Genomic DNA, 10,969 nt, shown 5'->3' with positions numbered 1-10,969 from the left:
CTGGTGCTTAAAGATAGTGAGGGAGGTAAGAGTCTCCAGCTTCAGAGATTTTTGCAGTTCGTTCCAGTCATTGGCAGCAGAGAACTGGAAGGAGAGGCGGCCAAAGGAAGAATTGGCTTTGGGGGTGACCAGTGAGATATACCTGCTGGAGCGCGTGCTACGGGTGGGTGCTGCTATGGTGGCCAGTGAGCTGAGATAAGGCGGTGTTATATGTATGTGTGTTATATTAAACATAGAGGAGGTAGTAAAATGTAGGCAAGCAATAAACATTTCAGAACAACTACCAGTCAAATAAGACATGGGAGAGATAACGAATTTTGGCAAAGAGATGTATTTATAGCCTAATACACTTGAAACAAATAGCCAAACCGAAAACTGCAGACATTACTAGTGCCTCCCCGCGATCCAAACCGTCATAAAATATAAAATGAAACGCAGCCTAACGTGAACAGAAATCTCAACTAGCAAGCAAGTCGCAGCAATAAAGAATTGAGTGCATGCGCGTTCACGCGAAGGGGAGGGGGCATTCTGTCAGGGGAAGTTTTTCGGAACAACACCAGGCTGATGGAAACAGACAATTTGTTCCTTCGACATGGTGAGGTCTTTTTGTGTAGGTGGGATCTTTTTTGTGTTGGTAAAATGTATTATGCAATAAATGGCAGTAGAAACGCCTTTATGCGCAAATATTGCTTTAACAACCACCATATCGAAGTAAACTTGGGAGTTGCATGATGATATGTTGTGTGGTCCTCCCACTACGACTCGGAAAAAAATCTGTTTTTAGGCTACAGATGAAATAAGATCAACTTCACGGTGTGGTGAAAGCGCACTTGACGAGCTTGATGCTTGACGCGCCTTTAAATATTGAGGGTCTTATTCTGGTGACATAATGATCGATGCCTGGCTGCTGTTAGACAAATAAAAAATGTATCGCTCTTATCCATAATAATCTCATAATGTAGGTAGCCTACCCGCGCTGCATCTGCGAGCTGTTGGCTAAAGTGCACGCGCCAAGACCAATGCAACAGTGACAACACTATCAGTAGCCTTGAAAATGCAGTGGAAACCCATTTAACTTGTATTTTTCATTCGGTACATAAGAATTTAAGGAAGTTAATTTAATGTGCAGTATGTCATCACTCATGGACTTTTATCCTCAATAAATCAGTTTGATGGAAACAAATCTCTGGTGGGAAAATGTGCACATTGTTTTATGCAGATTTTAGAATATTCGCATGAAAATCTGTCGCAAATTGGATGGACACCTCGCTCATTAAGCAAAATAAAGTTGCTGGATGTCTTTCCATCTCAATAATGATTTGAGATTTTGCACTGCAAAGCAACCTGGAAGTCGTTGTATTAAGAATGATTATATGACTTTCTTAATAATTTCTCCAGGGTTCTGTGTTGCATATGCAAATTAACTCCATAATCATTCAGTACTGTTGTCAGAAAATGTTTAACTTTTAATTGCCTGAGGAGGAAACATTGCAATGGTAACTTAGTAATGGGCCCTTAACTGTCTCTACCACCACATGAAACGTTTGCATTAATTATGCTTGTGTTCAACTACTAATTTATTTATTTTTATTTAACCATGCAAGTCAGTTAAGAACAAATTCTTATTTACAATGACGGCCTACCAAAAGGCAAAAGGGGACTGGGGCTGGGATTTAAAAAAATAATATATATATATATACAGTGGGGAGAAGAAGTATTTGATACACTGCCGATTTTGCAGGTTTTCCTACTTACAAAGCATGTAGAGGTCTGTCATTTTTATCATAGGTACACTTCAACAGTGAGAGATGGAAAAATCCAGAAAATCACATTGTATGATTTTTAAGTAATTAATTTGCATTTTATTGCATGACATAAGTATTTGATACATCAGAAAAGCAGAACTTAATATTTGGTACAGAAACCTTTGTTTGCAATTACAGAGATCATATGTTTACTGTAGTTCTTGACCAGGTTTGCACACAAAATCCCTGCTGCAGTGTGTGCAAACCTGGTCAAGAACTACAGTAAACATATGATCTCTGTAATTGCAAACAAAGGTTTCTGTACCAAATATTAAGTTCTGCTTTTCTGATGTATCAAATACTTATGTCATGCAATAAAATGCAAATTAATTACTTAAAAATCATACAATGTGATTTTCTGGATTTTTCCGTCTCTCACTGTTGAAGTGTACTACCTATGATAACAATTACAGACCTCTACATGCTTTGTAAGTAGGAAAACCTGCAAAATCGGCAGTGTATCAAATACTTCTTCTCCCCACTGTATATACAGTTGAAGTCTGAAGATTACATACACTTAGGTTGGAGTCATTAAAACTCGTTTTTCAACCACTCCACAAATGTCTTGTTAATAAACTATAGTTTTGGCAAGTCGGTTAGGACATCTACTTTGTGCATGACAAGTAATTTTTCCAAAAATTGTTTACAAACAGATTATTTCAATTATAATTCACTGCATCACAATTCCAGTGGGTCAGAAGTTTACATACACTAAGTCAACTGTGCCTTTAAAACAGCTTGGAAATTTCCAGAAAATTATGTCATGGCTTTAGAAGCTTCTGATTGGCTAATTGACATCATTTGAGTCAATTGGAGGTGTACCTGTGGATGTATTTCAAGGCCTAACTTCAAACTCAGTGCCTCGTCGCTTGACATCATGGGAAAATCAAAAGAAATCAGTCAAGACCTCAGAAAAAAATGGTAGACCTCCACAAGTCTGGTTCATTCTTGGGAGCAATTTCCAAATGCATGAATGTGGTACACGTTCATCTGTACAAACAATAGCACGCAAATATAAACACCATGGGACCACGCAGCCCACATACCGATCAGGAAGGAGATGCGTTCTGTCTCCTAGAGATGAGCGTACTTTGGTGTGAACAGTGCAAATCAATCCCAGACCAACAGCAAAGGACCTTGTGAAGATGCTGGAGGAAACAGGTACAAAAGTATCTATATCCACAGTAAAACGAGTCCTATATCGACATAACCTGAAAGGCCGCTCAGCAAGGAAGAAGCTGCAGGAGGGACTGGTGCACTTCACAAAATAGATGACATCATGAGGGAAGAAAATGATGTGGATATATTGAAGCAACATCTCAAGACATCAGTCAGGAAGTTGAAGCTTGGTCACAAATGGGTCTTCCAAATGGACAATGACCCCAAGCATACTTCCAAAGTTGTTGCAAAATGGCTTAAGCACAACAAAGTCAAGGTATTGGAGAGGCCATCACAAAGCCCTGACCTCAATCCTATAGAAAATGTGTGTGCAGAACTGAAAAAGTGTGTGCGAGGAAGGAGGCCCACAAACCTGACTCAGTTACACCAGCTCTGTCAGAAGGAATGGGCCAAAATTCACCCAACTTATTGTGGGAAGCTTGTGGAAGGCTACCCGAAACATTTGACCCAAGTTAAACAATTTAAAGGCAATGCTACCAAATACTAATTGAGTGTATGTAAACTTCTGACCCATTGGGAATGTGATGAAAGAAATAAAAGCTGAAATAAATCATTCTATCTACTATTATTCTGACATTTCACATTCTTAAAATATAATGGTGATCCTAACTGACCTAAGACAGGGAATTTTTACTAGGAGTAAATGTCAGGAATTGTGAAGAACTGAGTTTAAATGTATTTGGCTAAGGTGTATGTAAACTTCCGACTTCAACTGTGTATATATATATAGAGACAACACAACACTACATAAAGAGAGACCTAAGACAACAACATAGCATGGCAGCAACACATGACAACACAGCATGGTAGCAACACAACATGGCAGCAGAACAACATGGTAGCAGCACAAACATGGCACAAACATTATTGGGCACAGACAACAGCACACAGGGCAAGAAGGTAGAGACAGCAATACATCACGCAAAGCAGCCACAACTGTCAGTAAGAGTGTCCATGATTGAGTCTTTGAATGAAGGGATTGAGATAAAACAGTGCAGTTTGAGTGTTTGTTGCAGCTCGTTCCAGTCGCTAGCTGCAGCGCGCTGAAAAGACAAGCAACCCAGGGATGTGTGTGCTTTGGGGACCTTTAACTGAATGTAACTGGCAGAACGGGTGTTGTATGTGGAGGATGAGGGCTGCAGTAAATATCTCAGGTATTACACGTACAGATTCTTCCTATGGGGGTGTGGCTTTGAATTGTGAAGAATACCCATATATGGAGGTATTAACTCAGGGGCACTGCGGCATGCTGTCTCGAATATGATGCGATTGTGTTTCATGTAATGAGCTGTTTTAGCTTGAACACAGTTTCAATATAATGGGTTTACACAGACTGATGTAATAACAAGGGCGTTAGAAGCCACATATATACAGTGTATCTTCTTTAGTGTTTTTGTTCTCACATTAGTGCCTTATGTTGGTGGTTACTTTGTGTCATGTAAACTTTTATGGTGTTGTTTGTTTCATATAGCTCAGAGGGCTCCGGTAGAAAGTTTTATAATTACGTTTTTCCAGTCATCCGGTTCTTGGAATAGCCCTGCTGGCGCTGAGAATATACGCTGTATATATAAGCTTCAATGAAATATTCGGCTCAGCTGCTCTGTAATGCCCTTTTCCCACTATCAAGCCAAACTGTACAGTGCTGGCACTGAGGTTCTTCTTTCAAGTTGTCCTTTCCCGCAACTGTGCTGGATGCGTTACCAGGCCAGCGCAGTACAGTTCGGCACAGCTTAGTAGTGTGATAAGGGTATAAGTGCACCTACACAGAGCTGATAGCTCGTCTTGTGGGGCACAAAGCAGGTTGATTTGCAGTGCCTTCAGAAAATATTCACACCCCTTGACTTTTTCCACATTTTATTGTGTTACAGCCTGAAATGGAAATATTTTAAATGTAGATTTTTGTGTCACTGATCTACACACAAAACCCCATAATGTCAAAGTGGAATGATGTTTTTAGAAATGTTTACAAATTAATATAAAATGAAAAGCTGACATGTATTGAGTCAATAAGTATTCAAACCCTTTGTTATGGCAGGCCTAAATAAGTTCAGGAGTAACAAGACACATAATAAGTTGTATGGACTCATTCTGTGTGCAATAATAGTGAAAACAGTCGAGCGGTGAATTTCAAACACAGATTCAACCACAAAGACCAGGAAGGTTTTCCAATGCCTCGCAAAGAAGAGCGCCTATTGGTAGATGGGTAAAAATTCAAAAAGCAGACATCGAATATCGCTTTGAGCATGGTGAAGTTATTAATTTCACTTTGGATGGTGTATCAATACACCCAGTCACTACAAAGATACAGGTGTAACTTCCTAACTCAGTTGCCGGAGAAGAAGGAAACTGCTCAGGAATAACCCCACGAGGCCAATGGTAACTTTAAAATAGTCTAGCAATGATCAACAACCAAGTTGAAAGAACTTGAAGAATAAAAAAATATATATTTGCAAATATTGTGCTATCCAGGTGTGCAAAGATCTTAGAGACACAGCTGTAATCACTGACCAAGGTGATTCTAGCATGCATTGTCTCAGGGGTGTGAATACTTATGTATGTAAATATGATATTTCTGTATTTCATTTTCAATAAATGTGCAAAAATTTGATATTTCTGTATTTCATATAGATAAAATGTGCAAACATTTCTAAAAATATTTTTTCACTTTGTCATTATGGGGTATTGTGTGTGGATGGGTAAGAAAAAACATATTTAATACATTTTTAATTCAAGCTTTAACAACAAAATCAACGAGGCACTGTTCAGAGCTCTGCTTATTACCAGGCAAGAAGGCTTTGAAGAACCCCTCCAGGTATAACAATTAAATCCGCAACTGAAGACAATAAACAACTTCTCTGATAGAAAACGGCCTATGTGGCATCGATATTATTCTAGTGTCAAAATTTGCTCAAGTGTAAATAGTACATTTTTGGCATAAAGTCAGCCTACTCAGATTACATGAGTTTGTCATGACTTGAGGGTTGAATTTTGATTTCGACAATGCTCACTTGCCCATTAATACGGGATACCCAGCTGCAGTAATTGCGCTCTATCCAATCCTACCTCTGCGGCTCGGACATTGTTTACCTAAAACAACACATTGCTCATTTTTTTTTCTTGAGAAATACTGTACCAAACACCTTATGTAGATGTAAACTTGCACGACTAAAATCACTGCAAAAGCCTAACATTTAATTACAGATTTATTTAGTAATCTTAGATTCATTCAGACTATTTTAGGCTTTCCTCCTAATGTGTCTCATGGTGGACAAACATCAGTAACTGCCACGTCAAACCCCCAAGACTGAAACAGAGAAATGCCATGCAGAATCGGTGCATTCAGTCCCTCTTTAAAGATTTTTATTTTTGTAGGATTTGAAGAAACTTCTTTCTTTGGCACTAATAAAATTCTTCCTTCACCACTGAAGTTTTTACGAACCATTTTGAACACAAGTGTAAGATTATAGAAACAAGGAGAGTGCAATGTCAGGAGATTGTTGATGGTGCCCTGGGATGCAACTATCCCTCATTAATCCTAAAGTTAGTACCTGTGCAGTCGAAAATAAGCCTGCAGGAATATATGATTGAATACCTAGTCTCCCTATGAGAGTAAACTTTTTGTAAAAAAAAGTGTGTTATTGACACTCAGAGATGATGTTCGGACTCTCCAGAGAGTGTACCTATGAATCTTGTAAACAGGATTAGAGGATAAAGGGGGTTAGTAACGCTTCTGGAGTTAGTAGTAAATCCATTAAAGTCATTATATTCAGCTGAAAATGAGCAACTTCAACCAGTGTATTGTGTGATTTCTTATTGCTACCTCACTGACATTGGGCTTCTGAGTGGCGCAGCGGTCTAAGGCACTGCATCTCAGTACTAGAGGCATCAATACAGACCCTGGTTTGATCCCGGGCTGTATCACAACCAGAAATGATCGTGAGTCCCATAGGGTGGCGCACTATTGGCCCAGAGTCATCTGGGTTAAGGGAGGGTTTGGCCTGGGTAGGCCGTCATTGTAAAATAAGAATATGTTTACCACTACAGGATTGGTGGGTCCCCCACGGGTTGGTTGAGCAAACGTAGGCTAATGCGATTAGCATGAGGTTGTAATTAACAACAACATTTCCCAGGATATAGACATATCTGTTAATGGCAGAAAGCTTACATTCTTGTTAATCTAACTGCACTGTCCAATTTACAGTAGCTATTACAGTAAAATAATACCATACTATTGTTTGAGGAATGCACAGTTAAGAACTTGAAAAGTTATGAATAAACCAATTAGCACTTTTGGGCAGTTTTGATACAAAATCTTGAACAGAAATGCAATCGTTCATTGGATCAGTCTAACACTTTGCACATACACTGCTGCCATCTAGTGGCCAAAATCAAAATTGCGCCTTTCTCTTACATTTCAAAGATGATGGTACAAAAAAAGAAAAAAAGTTTTTTTTTTCTTTGTATTATTTTTTACCAGATAATTAATTTTACATTAATTTCACATTTCCACAAACTTAAAAGTGTTTCCTTTCAAATGGTATCAATAATATGCATATTCTTGCTTCAGGTCCTGAGCTACAGGCAGTTAGATTTGGGTATGACAAAATTGAAAAAGGGGCGGATCCTTAAGAGGGCTTGCCTAGTTAAATAAATATTGCCTCTGGCACTCCAATTTTGTCTCCAGTGAGTTAACCTACGAATCTCATAAACAGGACATCGCTTTAACAGACTTACATACAGTTGAAGTCGGAAGTTTACATACACCTTAGCCAAATACATTTAAACTCAGTTTTTCACAATTCCTGACATTTAATCCTAGTAAAGATTCACTGTCTTAGGTCAGTTAGGATCACCATTTTATTTTAAGAATGTGAAATTTCAGAATAATAGTAGAGAGAATGATTTATTTCAGCTTTTATTTCTTTCATCTCATTCCCAGTGGGTCAGAAGTTTACATACACTCAATTAGTATTTGGTAGCATTACCTTTAAATTGTTTATCTTGGGTCAAACGTTTTGGGTAGCCTTCCACAAGCTTACCACAATAATTTGGGTGAATTTTGGCCTATTCCTCCTGACAGAGCTGGTGTAACTGAGTCAGGTTTGTAGGCCTCCTTGCTCGCACACACTTTTTCAGTTCTGCCCACAAATCTTCTATGGGATTGAGGTCAGGGCTTTGTGATGGCGACTCCAATACCTTGACTTTGTTGTCCTTAAGCCATTTTGCAACAACTTTGGATGTATGCTTGGGGTCATTGTCCATTTGGAAGACCCATTTGTGACCAAGCTTTAGCTTCCTGACTGATGTCTTGAGATGTTGATTCAATATATCCACATCATTTTCATGGTTGTGATGGTATTCTTCGGCTTGCAAGCCTCCCCCTTTTTCCTCCAAACAACGATGGTCATTATGGCCAAACAGTTCTATTTTTGTTTCATCAGACCAGAGGACATTTCTCCAAAAAGTACGATCTTTGTCCCCATGTGCAGTTGCAAACCATAGTCTGGCTTTTTATGGCGGTTTTGGAGCAGTGGCTTCTATGTATAGGAATCGTTTTACTGTGGATATAGATACTTTTGTACCTGTTTCCTCCAGCATCTTCACAAGGTCCTTTGCTGTTGTTCTGGGATTGATTTGCACTTTTCGCACCAAAGTACGTCCATCTCTAAGAGACATCACGCGTCTACTTCCTGAGCGGTATGACGGCTGCGTGGTCCTATGGTGTTTATACTTGCGTACTATTGTTTGTACAGATGAACGTGGTACTTTCAGGCATTTGGAAATTGCTCCCAAGGATGAGCCAGACTTTTTCTGAGGTCTTGACTGATTTCTTTTGATTTTCCCATGATGTCAAGCAAAGGGCCACTGAATTTGAAGGTAGGCCTTGAAATACATCCACAGGTACACCTCCAATTGACTAAAGTTATGTCAATTAGCCTATTAGAAGCTTCTAAAGCCACATCATTTTCTGGAATTTTCCAAGCTGTTTAAAGGCACAGTAAACTTTGACCCACTGGAATTGTGATACAGTGAATTATAAGTGAAATAATCTGTCTGTAAACAATTGTTGGAAAAATGACTTGTGTCATGCACAAAGTAGATGTCCTAACCGACTTGCCAAATCTATAGTTTGTAAACTTCCGACTTCAACTGTATTTGTCACGCCCTGACCTTAGAGATCCTTGTTATTCTCTATGTTTAGTTAAGTCAGGGTGTGATTTGGGTGGGAATTCTATGTTCTCTATTTCTTTGTGTTTGGCTGAGTGTGGTTCCCAATCAGAGGCAGCTGTCTTTCATTGTCTCTGATTGGGGATCATACTTAGGCAGCCCTTTTTCCCTCCTTCAGTGTGGGATCTTGTCTCTGTTTGAGTGCATGTAGTTTGCACGACGAAGCTTTTCGTTCGTTATATTGTTTATTGTTTTTTCTTGGTGGAACATTTAAATAAAATAATCTACTCCTACCACGCTGCACCTTGGTCTCCTTCCGACGACAATCGTTACAGTATTTCAGCTTAGAAGCTTCTGGAGTTGGTGCCTGTCAATCAATAACACTGACATTCAGTGTGTGCAGTCATTATCTTTAGATTAGCAACTTCAGCCAGTTAAGAGAGCGACCGAATATTGCCTCTGGCACTTGAATTTCCAATTTCCTGATCTCTCACAATTAATACACAGATCTTTAATCTGTCTTTGATGTTGTTTCTGTCTTTGATGTCAGGCTGTCATTGTCAATGTGAGTTTGTTCTCAACTTACCTCGGAAAATGTATGTTATAATGATCATGAATCTAATAGATTTCTGACCATATAATGATTTCATTAATCATTGTATCTCCATGTTCATTACATGACTATAATGAGTATGATACTAATGCGTTCTGACCATTTTCTAAAACTGGCGTGCGCAGAGGTAAGCGTGCTCCCACCAGACAATCTCAGGATGAATCTTCCAAAGCACCACCTGCACTGCTTTTCAATTCCATTGGATTCTGTCTTGATATTTTTGTATTAAATCCCTTGGTCGCCTCAACTTGTGCCAGTCACTCTTTCTCATCCTTCTTTGTTACTTGTCCCAGACTCGCAATGTAATTCCCAAGTGACTGTAACCGCTTGGGAATCCCCCCACACTACACACACACACACACACACACACACACACACACACACACACACACACCACACCTACCTCTCTCTGAGTAGGAGCACTCTACTGTCTACCCCGCCCCACAGCAGAGTGAAGCCAGCAGAGCATTCAGTAGACTCATTACCCCAGATGGCTCAGGATAAAAAAGTAATCATCCTGGGAACTTTGGTAGCATTTATACTGTGCCCTCAGTGCTGTCATTTGACCTGACAGATTGTGATTCTGAGATGTTATGATAAGTATGTCATTAACTAGAAAAGTGTTGGCCATTATCTAATATAATACTTGGTGAGGAGAGATGCCGGTCGGTTGCTGTTGTCGTTAGCTAGAGAGCTAAAGGAAGTGTTGGTCTACTGAACTACTTGAGAGCAGAAAGCTACCAGAGGAGTCAGTAGACTCATCCTGGATGGATCGGGGTAATAACGGGGAAACTGTGAGCCATTTGTACTGTGCCCTTAATGCTGTCATTCAATTGAGATTCCACTGAGATGCTGCATTAAACCCAATTCATACCGTGTGTACGTTCCCAAATCACAAACTTCAAGTAGCTACACAAAATGGCATTGTGTAGCAAAACAACTCAGACGTGTGCAGCCCCACAATTATAAACTTGACCGATGTACACAGGATCTACATTTTTCGTAGCGTTCTTGCATTGCGTACTTGCCATATACATTAGGCTTTTTACTACAAGTCGAACAGTGTTGCTGTTATATATAAAGCTAATGACCTTTTTGGTCTAATATACTACTTGATTAGGAGAGCAGAAATCCAGCAGAGGTAAAAGATAATACCGGGGAACTGTGGGACATTTATACTGTTCCCCCAGTGCTGTCATTCATC

At 39.4% G+C, this 10,969-nt stretch overlaps 1 protein-coding gene across 1 annotated transcript in view; it reads left to right on the top strand.

Annotated features, from left to right (window-relative positions):
- The first annotated feature begins 520 nt into the window (after positions 1 to 520).
- The window catches only part of LOC139551084 (ephrin type-B receptor 3-like), a 96,044-nt gene continuing 85,595 nt past the window's right edge, over positions 521 to 10,969 (top strand). The window contains exon 1 of the mRNA XM_071362474.1: positions 521 to 595. The gene's annotated coding sequence lies outside the window, so the exon portion shown is untranslated. The remainder of the gene's footprint in view (positions 596 to 10,969) is intronic.

Source organism: Salvelinus alpinus, chromosome 23, assembly GCF_045679555.1.
Source record: "Salvelinus alpinus chromosome 23, SLU_Salpinus.1, whole genome shotgun sequence".
Lineage (NCBI taxonomy): Eukaryota > Metazoa > Chordata > Actinopteri > Salmoniformes > Salmonidae > Salvelinus > Salvelinus alpinus.
Note: the sequence above shows the minus strand (reverse complement) of the source record. Positions and strands in the feature narration are given on the sequence as shown.